The sequence below is a fragment of the Amblyomma maculatum genome, chromosome 6 (assembly GCF_055883805.1).
Source record: "Amblyomma maculatum isolate TAMU_Amacu chromosome 6, ASM5588380v1, whole genome shotgun sequence".
NCBI lineage: Eukaryota > Metazoa > Arthropoda > Arachnida > Ixodida > Ixodidae > Amblyomma > Amblyomma maculatum.
Genome location: NC_139349.1, coordinates 88,526,389 through 88,540,610, shown reverse-complemented (window position 1 = coordinate 88,540,610; position 14,222 = coordinate 88,526,389). Strand labels below are relative to the sequence as shown.

Genomic DNA, 14,222 nt, shown 5'->3' with positions numbered 1-14,222 from the left:
AGTTGCATTCCGCTCGCAACATGCTTTCTAACTGCTTTTCCCAGATAATGCCCATCTGAACTCTCGTGCCTCCTCCGATGAAGGATGTTCTTCGCGAAGAATAGTAAGAATGTCAGAAAAAGATACAATAAATGTGAGTATAACCTAAGCGTTACAAACCGAACAATATGCGTCCTCTAAACGATAACAGGACGAAAGAAATATCTTTGTGACCTAGATGACTGATCCACCGGCCAGATGCTCATAGCCCACAAACCTTAGAACAATCGCAGACTAGAGAAATATTACGGGGTGGAACGCCAACTATGAGTCCCAATTTCTGCATATTACCGACAAACCTCTGCGTAGTTTTGGTTGGCCACCGCTTTGCAGAAACTGGGGGCATATGCCTGGTTAGCGCAGCATGGAACAGAATGGACGCAATAGGCTTTTTTGTTTTCATCTAATCCTTCATCAAAAAATGGAAATAGCGGTCAAAAAAGTCAGCTGTGGTTTAGCTTTGGTTAACCCTAGTTGAATTATGAAAGCAATGGCGGAACCTTTTTTTGCCTGCTAGATTATTCCCCTATCATGCCTTATCAGTGTAAGGCGCTACATTATTGGAGACACATTATGCTCATCCTTTAGAGGTATGACGCGAGATCGTTATCTACACCCCAAATATAAAGTCACGCTTCGACCAAGCCGTATTACCGCGTCTTCGTGCCGTAGGAGTAACGAGAATGCAGACGGTTGTTGCAGGCTGATTCTGATATCACCCTCCCATATGAAACGAGCAACCCGAGTTGGCAGCTCCTACCCGTGGCATACTGGTAACGTGAATTCAAATGTCATGGCTGGATGATTCAATAATCATTCTCTCACATGAAAAGAGAGACCCGAGTGAGCACTCTTGCTGAGTACATGCTCGTCCGAAATACGCCGCTGGCTAGCCTATCATCATTACGAAGGAGAAGGAGAATTGAGATGCGCTGTTCACGGTCCCGTGCGTGGCTCAGTTGGTTAAAGCGCTCGACTGGGGTTCTGAGGGATGCAGACAAATTTCTTTTTTTGTATGACAGAGACCGTAGCTACGCCCCTTCACGGCATAGCTGCGGCTACTCGAAGTCTCGCTTTGGTTGTCGAAGTGCTGCTTTCCCTACAAAACAAGGCATAACATCTGGCGGGAGCAAGCGGTAGCGGCGCGGAGCCGACGACAGCGACACCACCTGACGGAGCTCGGCTGGAACGGGTGCTAGGCAACGGCTATCAAGGCCATTCGCGCCCACCGGCTATCGGCTGCGTGATGAGGCCAGGCGAAACATGGCGTAATGCTGATTTCGCAACAAAATATTAAAGGAGCGATTAAAGTTGCGAGAGCAAGCAGATGAGGGTCATTGCTGTTAAGGTCGATTCTCAGGTGGTCCATTAGAAACAAGGGGCGAAAACGCACTTAGACAGCACAACTGCGAGTTCGCAGGAAGCAGAGAAAAGGGCGGAGCGGAGCGAAGCTTTCACGAGAGGGCGATAGCCACTTTCGAGGTTTACTATAACATTCAGCACCATATAAAACACACACACACACGCACACACATACACGCACAAATCTGCTGCTGCTTTGCTGCCGAAAGAGCACTGTAGAGGATAAAGAATAATTCGGTAGAGTTACTTGAGTTCTAACTATTGAGATGCGAAAACAATACAATGGCTATGAATGAGAGCAATGATGAGGAGTCATGAATGCCCTAATTAGTGTCACTCTACACAGCTTACAGAAGGTTACTAGTGAAAGGATGAGTGATGTTACGTTGCAAAATGTAAAAGACCCACGCGTCATGGCTATATATAAAGTTAGGTTTCATCATTCCTGATTATGCATGCAGTCTTAGTCTGACATATGATGTGCCAATGTACACAAAAGTGAAATTTTTCTATAAATACTAGACATTTGACCATATAATTATCCAATAAACCGCTCCAAGCGCTCCTAGTTAGCGTCTCTTAGGTGAAGGCAGGCGTTTGGCAAGACCATTCGGAGACGAGACAAGCCGCACACCTTCCTATTGCCATATGTTACCTCATCCTAACCTGGTAACAAGCGTGAAGTGAATAATAATAATTGGTTCACAGGAAGGGAAAGGCGCAGTATCTGTCACACTTGCTATGTGGACACCTGAACCGCGCCGTAAGGGATAGATGAAGGTGGGAGTGAAAGTGGAAAGAGAGAAAGGGGCGCCGTAGAGGAGGGCTACGGGGTAATTTCGACCACCTGGGGATCTTTAACGTGCGCTGACATCGCACAGCACACGGACGCCACTTCGTTTGACTGTACGCACACGGAACACCAAAGAACGCGTCCACCTACCTGGGCAGATTATACCATTGTGGTAGCGCTCAGATACATATGACCGTGGCCTCCTGCTGGATATAATATGCAACACAACCTAACGAACGACTTTTGAGTTAAGTAGAGCTGCAGCTCTAAAGTATCCATACTTTTCATTCGCAGAAATCTCCAACCTTCACTTCATGATGGAGCGTGAAGTGAAGGTTGGAGATTTCTGCGAATGAAAAGTATGGATACTTTAGAGCTGCAGCTCTACTTAACTCAAAAGTCGTTCGTTAGGTTGTGTTGCATATTATATCCAGCAGGAGGCCACGGTCATATGTATCTGAGCGCTACCACAATGGTATAATCTGCCCAGGTAGGTGGACGCGTTCTTTGGTGTTCCGTGTGCGTACAGTCAAGCCATCGACAATACACCCGTTCACACCGGCCGTCTCGGCTCTAGCAATGGCGACGAGGATACCACGAACCCACCGGCCCTGACTCAAACAGCAGAATGCAGCAGCCGTCATGAACGCCGCCCAAGAATCAGCACCGTTCATCGGACGCCTGCCGGAATTCTGCACCACGACAGGTGCAGAATTCGCAAAAGTGAATAAGCTGAACGAGCAAAGCAAGACGGACGTGCTTACTAACTATACTGGGCGACGGCGCACATACCATTTTGCGCAACTTGATGTTCCTGGACGCTCCCGAAAAGAACACTTATCAAGAGATAAAACAGGCGCTTCTGAACCATTACGCGCCGAAGCGTTCGTTAGTCACAGAGCGGTATAACTTCCATAAACGTACAAAGGCACCCGGGAGGCAGTTCATGACATCATCGTAGAACTGAAGCGATAAGCAACAAACTGTTCGGTTGGAACGTTTTCGTCTGAGCTGGCACTCAAGGTTCAGCTTCTGGCCACTGAAGACAAGGGCTTAACGTGGAATAAAGCGTGCGTAATCGCCACGTCTATGAAAGCCGCTGAGAGCCACTCGAGAGAGGTGCTACAGGGACCCAGCGTGACACGAGAACCGGAGGAGGAGGTGAGGTGGCAACGTGGCGACAGTGCAGGGACTCTGCAGTCGACCAGCCACAATCGGCTACGCGGGACGGCGTGAGCAAGAGAAATATCCGCTGACAATGACAGGATACCGTCGCGCTTTCGTTGTAGGAGTCACCACCACCAGTAGGACTGTCGGCACATCAAGGCAAGGGGCTACAACTGCTCTCGGGCTGGCCATTTAGCTAGCATGTCTGCTACAAGGCAAATCAATTTCCCTGGGGAGGAGGTGTCTAGTTTAGAATTGTGCGCGCTAGGAGAAAGAATTCATCCGTACAAATTTGACATGAACGTAAACGAGAAACCATTGCTATTGAAATGGATATAGACTCAGCGGTATCTATAACTCCTGAAGATGAATTTGTGAAACATTATAGACATCCGCCATTTCGATTACGGACATATAACGGCTCAAGTGTGTCATTGAAAGACAGGGTCATTGTAACTGTAACTCATGAGGGCACTTATGGAGACTGCCGCTAGTGGTAGCTGCAGATGGACAAGGGTGCATGGTACCGACCTTGCTCGGCCGAATTGGTTGAATCACATTCGCCTAAACTGGTCACAGGTGTTCAAAGTGAACGCAACCACTAAACAGGAAAGGCTGCTAGACAAGTACAAGTACGTATTACGGGGCCACTTGGAACTATAAAGGCATTCGTGGGCTTTATTGTTTTGAAGCAGGGAGCACAACCTGTATTCTGTAAAGCCAGGCCAGGCCTTGAAAGACAAAGTTGAAAAAGAGTTGAAGAAATTGGAAGCGGCAGGTGTGTTCTACCCGGTACGCGAACGCCAATGGGCAACGCCTCCTGTAGCAGTTCTGAAGAGTGACGGAGAAGCCGTCACCCGCTGCCGTTGCCGGAAGATTGTGACTGCGTCATTGGGAGACTTGTTTCAGTGTACTGGATTTATCGAAGGCGTACATGCAACTTGAATTGGATAGCCCTTCGCAAGAGTTGCTAACGATAAACACACACCTCAGCCTTTTTCGCTTCACACGTTTACCGTTTGGTGTCGGGAGCGCCCCTGCCATTTTTCAGTTGATAATGGATCGGATATTGGTTGGCTTGGAGGGCACAGTGTGCTATCTCGATTATTTTGTCATAACAGGAAAGACCGAACACGATGCCTGAGACGTACTGAATAGGTGCTACAGAGACTACAAACGCATGGCCTACGCGCCAATGCCGATAAATGTCAATTTCTAAAACACCGCGTCCACTACCTAGGTCACGAAATTAACGCAGTCGGCATTCATACCACGAAAGAAAAAGTAGAAGCCATACTGAAGGCCACAACCCCGATTAGCGTCTCCGAGATAAAGTCTTTCCTAGGTCTGGTGAATGTTTACGCTAGGTTCCTTTCTCAAGCAGCAACGACCTTAGAACCACTCTACGAGCTGCTCAGAAAAGTATGTTCGTTCGTGGGAGTGGACAAAAGAGTGTGAGAGCAGCTTTCAGAAATGCAAGTTACCTCTAATCGAGGAGTCAGTGCTAGCTTTGTACGATGAAAACACGATCCACCTGACGAGTGACGCATCGGCCTATAGCATCGGAGCGGTGCTCGCACATAGTGAGGGTCACGACGACAAACCGATCGCTTTCGCGTTCCACACGCTTTCAGCGACCGAAAGAAAGTACGCACAAATAGAGCGCGAAGATTTAGCCATAAGCTTTGGCATTAAAAAGTTTCACAAGCTCGATAGGCAATTCGAAATAGTGACTGATCGTCAGATGCTGACGCAGTTGTTTTATCCGAGGAGATACGGCAGTCAAGTAGTGATTGCAAAAGTGCAGCTATGAAAAACATTCTTGGCCTCTTATCAGTACGTGATCAAGTGCAAGAAGGGTCAGCAAGTAGGCCACGCAGACTGTTTATCAAAGCTTCCATTGGAAACAACTGCTGGCGACCAACAAGAAATAAAACGTTTCTCGACACAATCGGAGGTTCTTTTCACAGCTCAGGAAGTAGCTGAAGAAACAAGCAGGGATGAGGTTTTGGGAGCAGTAGTCGACATGACGTGGCGGGGTTGGTCGCAAGAAACAGAACAGTAATACCGCCCTTATTTTATTCGTCGACATTAGCTGTCGATAGAACAGGGTTGTCTGTTGTGGAACAATCGGGCTGTTATCCCGACAGTCCTCATGCCAAATGTTTCATTTTTAATGTTGAGAGCCACTCAAGACTGACAAAAATAAATATGCTGGCCCGAAGTTGGATTTGGAGCCAAACCTAATCGATACAAATTTGAGGACATAATGCCAGCATGGGAGGTCTGTCAAAGTGTGCGAAATTCTGCGCAGACAGTGTTGTAGATTCAGGCAAGAATATGCAAACAGACCGACGAGAAGAGGACGAAGACGAGGTTTGGGACTTGCGCGCGCGATAGATTTGGCAGTCCACACTGAACCCTGGCCAATCCCCCTTCGTGGGTATGTGCCATATATCAAGGCAGAAGAAGAAGACTGAGCGCCATGTTGTCATCTCGAGAATCGCACAGACAGTCGAGTATTAAATGCAGTGAGAGGCGTCCTGGTGTCCGCCCTGCTTCTATATTTTTTTGGCGCCGAAACCCAGGAGGGTAATGTGAGATCGTCCAACGATCCTTCCTGGAGGTTACAAGAGGAATGACAACGGCCCTCCATGAAGATATCAGGAGCTCCGCATTCGAACCCTACCGGACAGCAAGGAAAGAGGGCTTCAGCGATACGCCATTGACCACATCAAAAGGAAGCGTGTCGTCCAGCGAGCTTTTATGACACGGCTCTTACATGAGGCAAGACAACTTTTGAATTCAAACGCAGTAAATATTCTTGCTTTAAATCCTCTTCACGCAAGATTAGCGGCATGCAACGACGGCTTGCGCGAACTGAGCGAGAAGCTGCAGACTTTTAAAGGCGACTGTGCAGATGACGCCGCAGCTGCATTAAACTATCGCAAAACTATCACACATACATTGACGCTCCTCTGCCATCACATCGAGGGCGTTAAGGGGCCTACTATTGTTGCCGACAGTCGTTGTTTCATGAAGACAGGGGTGGAGCTCTCTCCAGCAGCCGCATCGTATGCGAAAGCAGCAGAGGGATCGAACGTAAGAGAAAAGTGCAGCTCACGGCGGGAAAACAAACTTCCATTCAGAATTCATTATCTGGACAGGTAGAAAGCTTCAAGGAAAGTTTCAAAGAACTGACACAACGTAGGGAGAATTTATGTAACGGCGTGAAGAAAGACATCGAATCATTTCAGACGACTTCAGCCACCCAGCCTGTTCTAGCTGCAGTTCGCAGAAACCCTTCAAAGCGTGAACCGCTGTTCGCCGAATCACCTATCGACTCAGCCGCCGATTCTCACATTGTGATTAAAGAGACACAAGTCAGAAGTTCCACCGCGGTGACATCAATGCCTGACTTTCCTTTTCTCGAGCCAGCTCTGAAGGCCTAGTACACCGACACATCGCGGCGAGTGACGGATAAGAGTGAGGACGTATGTGGGCCCAGAGCGATGTCAGCAGTCATCAAGGAGCGGCTGTCGTAGGGGGGGATCCACCTCTTGAGGACGCGTATTACAATCTCGAACCTACCCAGACGGGGCTCTCCAACAGTACAGAAAGCATCGATGCAGTTACACGCGTTGAACGGCGGCGCGACGCTCCTGTGCTGTGCACAGGCGAGATTATTTTCGGTCCGCCATCGAAAGAAGACTTTGAAGGAGCGCAACATGGGGATCGTGTACCTGATGTTATACCCTTGGAGCGATCAAAGAAAGTTGGTTGGTTGGTTTGTGGGGTTTAACGTCCCAAAGCGACTCAGGCTATGAGAGACGCCGTAGTGGAGGACTCCGGAAATTTCGACCACCTGGGGTTCTTTAACGTGCACTGACATCGCACAGCAATCCAGAAGCAAACAATAGAGAAAGACGGAAGTGCATTCAATGACTCTGCGCAAAACAAAGAAAACCAGCAGCAGAGCAAGATCCTACCTTCATGAACTCATAAGCGGAACTTCTGAATATAACGTGCGGAAGGACGACGCCTCGACAATTATTCTGTCAGACACGCTGACTTATACAGAGCTTGCGAGAGGGGCCCAGGTGAGAAACGAAAATCTTCACACCAGTGTTATTGCACAAACAACGAGGTCGGGCAATGCCGCAAGCTTTTATGCAGGGTGCAAGGGAGAGAAAGAAAGGCAACAAATCATCGAACAGCCTGGTAAAGTCGCGGAAAGGGTTTCATAGGCACATAACGAAAGCGAGGCCCATTCGCAAGAAAAGACATGGTGGAAACCCAGAGTGTTGTGTTGTGCCAGACTGTGCGTGAGTTTGGTCAGCGTTTACGTCCACGATGTGCGTAAGAAACTTATAGATGCAGCTGTGAAATTCCGGAGTTGAACTTACCATTTTGTATTGATGAACTAGTTCAAAGCATATTATGTTTACAGTGAAGTGGGGCAAAGTCACAATCACACGTTCATGCCGGGAAGAACGACTATAAACGGCAGATGGCTTCTAAGTCCTGCGCCCGTATGGCGCTGTTACACATTGAGTATATCGCGCCCTACATGACGGGAACCAAGATGGCTGAGAGTGAGTAGGAGTATTACGAATTAAGCCTCAAGCTAGAACTACAGCGCAAACTGCATGAAATCAGTGCTTTAATGCTTTGAGTACCAGGACTGTCACTTTTCCAGAAAACACGGAAGGACCCCTAGAAACAGTGAACGTGTTGTCACAGCTGATAAAAGTAAGGGTGGTGCGCTGGTTTCCGTCCAACAGAAATGGGCCTTGTGGACATCGTGCAGTATTGACCCATGCCTACGATGACGCTCAAGCAGATCAGCGATGAATCTAATCTCTCGAGCAGTTAGAATCACCAAGGGGACCACGAGGCGGAACTAACGAAGACGGTAGACGAGCATAACGAACTTCCGGTATATGCAGTTCTTACGACACATCTTGGACCCGATCCATCAGTCGCATCATCGCATCAGTCGCATGGTGGTCATCAGAGGCGACACCGTTGAAGCTGCGAGCTACCTCTCACCTCAGGGCGCGGAGCGTGTTGCAGATTCAGGCAAGAATCTGCAAACAGAACGACGAGAAGAGGACGAAGACGAGGTTTGGGACTTGCGCGAGTCACATCGAGAGTCGTAGGGACAGTCGGGTATTAAACGCAGTGAGAGGCGTCCTGGTGTCCGCCCTGCTTCTTTAGTCAATACCGATTCAACCTTGGCCAATAGCTCAAATCCTTGGGAAAAGTTCATTTGGATTTTGCGCAAGTAGAATGGAAATCATTGCGGCTGCTGGTAGACGCCTACTCTAAATGACTCGAAATAAAAGTAATGCGTGGCACATCAACCTTAAGCTACGGTGGAGGCGATGAGGAGTAGGTTTCCGGCGTATGGCCTACTCATTGTGGTGACAGACAACGGCCCGCAATTCAGATCCAGTGAATTTCAACACTTCTTAGAAAAAAATGGTGTAAACTCAATTTTTACGGCACCATATCTCTCTCAATCCAACGGTGCAGTGGATTGTAGCTCGAAGATGAAAGAGCCGGCCGAAAGCAGTCTTTACAGCACCGCATTGATAACTTTCTGTTTTCAGACAGGACAACGCCTCATGCATTCACAGAATCAACGCCCTGTGAATTGCTTCTGTCAATACTACTTTTGTCTGTTTTGACTTTGATTTAACCTTGATTACCAGATCATAGAAATAGAGTTGTTCTTACCTAAACTAAGGTGTAGAGGGAATACCGAAAAAATGGCCAGTAGGCAGGGCATGAAGTACGGAGAGAGGGCTAACCGACGATCGCTAAGAGAGACAAATTGGATTGCAAGGAAAGGAAAGCAAAGCAGGGTTGGCCGAAAATTAGGGGGGTAAATTTTGCAGCGGTCAGGTAAATACAGCTAGCACAAAACCACGTTAATTAGGGAAGAATTGCAGAGGCTTTCGTCTTGAAGTGGGTATAGTTCGGCTGGTGATTATGATGACCATGGTGTACATAGCTAACCCGCCATGTCATAATTACCAATGTCCACTATTGTGGACATAAACCTTGGTTTTTAACCCCTGAACTGCCGCTTTCTACGAAATGCCGCTTAGTGACTTCAAAGTTATGAACGCCAATGCCTGTCTTCCGTAAGAATAAAAAGCTGCCGTTGAGTGCTGTTTAGACAGACATGAAATGACAGCCCGAACAACCAGATGGACGTACGCGTCATGCCCACGTGCAGCGTAGTCGTTTCTGCCTGCTGACAGTTAAAAAATCAAGCGAAGCAAAGCTGAACCATGCTAAAGCGAGGTAGTGGTCGGCAAACGCAGTCTGTCAAGCGCAGTTTAAGCCTTGCAAATCTGTTTGTCATATTTCCGCCGAAGGAGAAAGACTACCGCAATGCATTTTTTAATTCGCCAAGATGAGCCGAGATCAATGCCTGAGGAAATTTCGTGCCTATTAGAAAACCAGTGAGTGCGCGGTTCTACTCGGAATTGAACACTCCAGCTCTCGAGTTGAAGTGAGTTTCTTTATCGCACGTCCACTAAGATGCGATCGCATTTAAGCGTAGAGTGAGGGCATTCGTAGCATCAAGGTCCATTCCCCAGCCATCTGTGTCGACTTGCCAAACCAGACAGGGCATACAATTGAAAATACTTGATGAAACTGATCAATAATCAACTGGTAGTGGCGTTCAAATCCGCCACATTTGGGAGCAGAGGTGCGTGCTCATTTCCGAGCATATGGCTGGCGATAACGCATCAGAAGCCAAAGTTGCTATGACAGGAGGTATTTGGATAGCTATATGTAGGGTGGGAGATTAATGTCTGAGTATTTAACCCCGCCGAAACCGAGCATCAAGCCTGAGAAGGCTTGCATGAACTTAGAACCAGTCATGTCTCTGCGGTACTGGTGATCTAACCTCTGCCTCCCTCATACAAGGGGATGTTCAAAGGACAAGGCTACCACTTAGAGGCTTTCAATAGAAGCTACCGCCCGGTTGCGCATTCCTCTGTCATCGCATTACACTCTTGTTTCCGCGGTGACCCTCATCCTTCCCTATAACTGCCGCCTCTCTGTTCCCGGGGAGACGTCTGTCCGATTGCACACTACTGCACTCTCCGCGTACTCTGCTCCCGTAGTGATCCTCTTCCTCGCGGGTCGTACTGGTGCAGCAAGTTCAAAGATGTCAGCAGACTCGGTAAACTGCTTTTTTTTTATTATTCGGGGCTTGATAGGCAAGTTGGCTGGCCGCCAGTTTTTCTCAAATCAGTCGGGAGCATCATTCTGCATAATGCCAATGGCCTAATTCTAAAATTTGTCTCAGACAGATTAGACTTTTTGGCCACGGTTGGGTCATATTTTTCTAAATTATTAAAACAAAAGCTATGACAACCTCGTATGTTCTTCCATGGGAACACAACTATTTCAGCAACACTCACTCAGATACTTTCAGTGTTGAGCTTAGCCATTTACACCTTCTTGCGGCCAAACTTTGACTAAATCACTCTTGATATTTCTAAATGAAGTCTCCCACAATTCCTCTCTGCAAAAAAAAAAAAGGCAAATCTTTCTGGTCAGTCCAGTGTAAGCGACATGGGCGCGTTCTTGCTTCGTCCCCAGACTCTTAATTTCAGAGCTTACAGAACCCCTTCTCAACGAGATGAGCGATCGCTCACATTATGACTACCAAGCTGTCACGCCGTATAACAGAGAGCATACATGCTGCTGCCTATCTATTTTTCACTGCATAGATATCAGGAATGGCGATATGCGGCGCCGACCTCAGAATTTCACTTATACTTCATCTGCACAGCCCCGTTCGAGCGTTGCACACAAGTGTGACTGTCAGTATGCATGTAACTCGTAGACACAGAATACGTCCAACATTATACCCTCCTTACTGCACAATTTGCCAAGTCTCCACAGTTGACCTATGCCATTACCTGTAGGCCTGGCCGCAACCACTCGCAGCGACCCCCAGCTATCCGTTTCCCCGTTTTTATGGAAGGATGCTCTGAGAGCCGCTAAAAGAACTCAGTTGAAGATGTAGAACAGGGCTGATGAAGACTAGTCGGTGTACGTCGTTTCTTTCGTCTTGTCCGGGAGTGCAGTCACATTCTAATTTCTTAAGCTCAAGCTGATTAATCAGGGCAATTCCAAAGCATTGCCAAGTGTGTCTCTGGAGTTCTGGGGACTTTTTAGGATGTTACAAAAGCCCCAGCCACTTGTATTTTAAAGAAGTGTGTTCCATCTCATTTTTTTTTTTTTTTTCATCTTCAACCTTTAAAAACGCAGGATCAAATCCCGACCGCGGTGGCCGCTTTTCTGTGGAGGCGAAAAGCAAGGCGCCCATGCGCTGTGCGATGTCCACAGGAGGCAGAACATTTCCAGAAGCCTCCACTACAGCGTATCTGAGAGCCTAGACGCTTTGGGACATTAAACTACATAAACCAAATCAACCCAAACTTCTTATCGCATAGTGTATCATGTTTTTTTTCACGCACAGTGCTGAAAACCAAGAAAATAAATCATCCCCAAGATTCAATTATTTCTGTCATGGATTCAAGGCAGTGTACTCTGCGGTACTGAATAACTGAGTTATTAGTTTTTTTAGTAAGAAAAATACCCGTGTTATTTAGTTTCTTGAGTAGTTTGTTGCAAGGATTTGATAGTAGAGGAATGTTTTTCTGCACTACAACTGAAGCAACGCTTTCAGAAATTTATATCACAGCGGGATGCAAATCGTCTGTTACAGTTTTCGTTATCATTCCTGCGCGAGTGATAATAAGAGAGATTTAGATATGTGGTTTTATTTATGTTAATACGAGTGTGATATTTATTATTTGATATTTTTATTATTTATCATTTCAGGTCATTGGTGAGCTGTTTCTCGTCCGGTTACAACATTATCTGTACGATAATCCTTCAGACTATATTGTCAGAAGGGCATTTACTCCAGCATCAAATATGATAGAGTACTGTCAAGGGTAAGTCTTTTCACTTTTGACATTTGATAATTTCGTAACAAGGATATAAATTCAGTGCACTCGAATCACTTTACGTACTTTTCGAGTTCAGATTACTTGCGCTTCTTTTTAGTTGCTCCCTCCCTCTAACCAAGCATCTTGTATATCACAGACAAAATTGAGGTTTTCCGCTCATTGGATAATCCGTGGTAGCCATGGTGAAAGTGTGCTACGGATTAACTATGGAGTGCACTGTAGGGAAACCACTATAATCCAATGTCCGTAGGAGGTATAAAAAGCGAGATAACACTTGCGGGGCAAAGACAAAGACGATTGAAGACAACAAAATATGAAACCTTCGTTTGGGAAATGCATGGTGTGGAATGAAAAAATGCATGGAAAAAATGAACCTTCTGTTCCAGTCTGTTACATGATCATACTGAAAGAGATAACAAGCCTTCGAATGAAAAAGGAAAGTAAGTGAGCTGCAGATAAGTAAACATGAGAGCGCTCCTCAGGGTAAACATCAACCTGATACCCTTTCGGCGCTACTGCAAGTATTTTCATTCCACTTAAGTAGACAAATAAGCATATAGTGAGACACAGGTAGTGTCCACCACCCGTCGGTACTTAGGCAATATTGGTTTACTTCGACGAGAAATGGTACGGTGTTTAAGATAGTTAGCCAGGTTCAACGCGTTTCGTTGAGAAGGCATTTTATGAAATACCAAGCTGCAGATGGGCCTATATTCTGCTGCATTGTTCATTTCTAGTTCGTCTGAATCTCTAAAAATGTTTTCTAACGAACTGCCATACGGGGATCTATATTGTATTTCTATTTTATCCTTTAACAAAAATTACCCCTAACTTCATGGCAATATTTGACAAAAACCTCTCAACCACATGTTTTGTTCTGATAAATAATGTTGATGTGAGCCTTTGGGTCTTGAATGGAGCTCGCTGTAACTTGTTTTAGTGCAAAAGAACATTCATGCTAAAATGAGATAATATATGATGCACATGAAGTATTTAATTTGCTAGCAGCATGCGAACTGTTAATAAATAGTTGCTTAGGAAATAAATTATATAAGTAATTTGTCGTCTAGTAAATAAATGGCCTTTTGTTTTGTACCACGTTTTTTCCGTGCTTTACTGCCGACACGTCACTTATCTTAAGACGTAACATTTCCAAGTCGTTCCTTCTTCTTTATTTGGTTTCCTGGTCAGACTGTTTATACGAAGCCTGCCACGAATCTTCCTGAAGGAATAGTCTGTACCATGGCATGATCTCTGAGAGTTGCACAGAATGCTCTAATCCGCTGCAACTCCGGGGGTGGAGAGTGTGAGAGTGTGCTGATAACTTACCCATCCTCATTCCCTAAAACAACCTCTAGCAACCGACACAAGCCTCTTCGCTTGAATCGGTGCCAAACTCTACCCACGCATGCATACACATGTGCGGGTCTTCGCCAGAATTCTGCAAGGACGAAAGCATAAAGGGACTTTTAAGACACATATCCACCACAAGCCTGTACCCAGTCCGTCTGTCTACACTTCTAGTCAAACATTAAAATAGGAAAATTGGAGATTCTTATTGTGAACATCTTGCTGAATCCCTCACTCACTCACCACAAAATTGCAGGCTCTTAATCTGTCATAGGCAGCAGGGGCGCTCTATGAAATTTTTATTTGGGTATATAGGGGGGGGGGGTTGTACTTCTAAACAAACATCGATCCCTCAATGTTGTTTATCATTGCGCACTTCCTAGGCAGTGAACTTTTTCAGGCTTTTTTTTTATCATATTCAACATCATCATTGTACCATATCAGGTTGGTGCACAACTCGAACCCCCCGATCCCATTTACCCATGTATATTTTTGCATTT

The 14,222-nt window shown here is 46.3% G+C and overlaps 1 long non-coding RNA gene across 1 annotated transcript in view; it reads left to right on the top strand.

The window, feature by feature from the left end:
• Positions 1 to 12,351, top strand: part of LOC146186224 (uncharacterized) — a 136,541-nt gene extending 124,190 nt beyond the window's left edge. The window contains exon 4 of the long non-coding RNA XR_014707848.1: positions 12,242 to 12,351. This is a non-coding gene — a long non-coding RNA (uncharacterized LOC146186224). The remainder of the gene's footprint in view (positions 1 to 12,241) is intronic.
• The last annotated feature ends 1,871 nt before the right edge of the window (positions 12,352 to 14,222 follow it).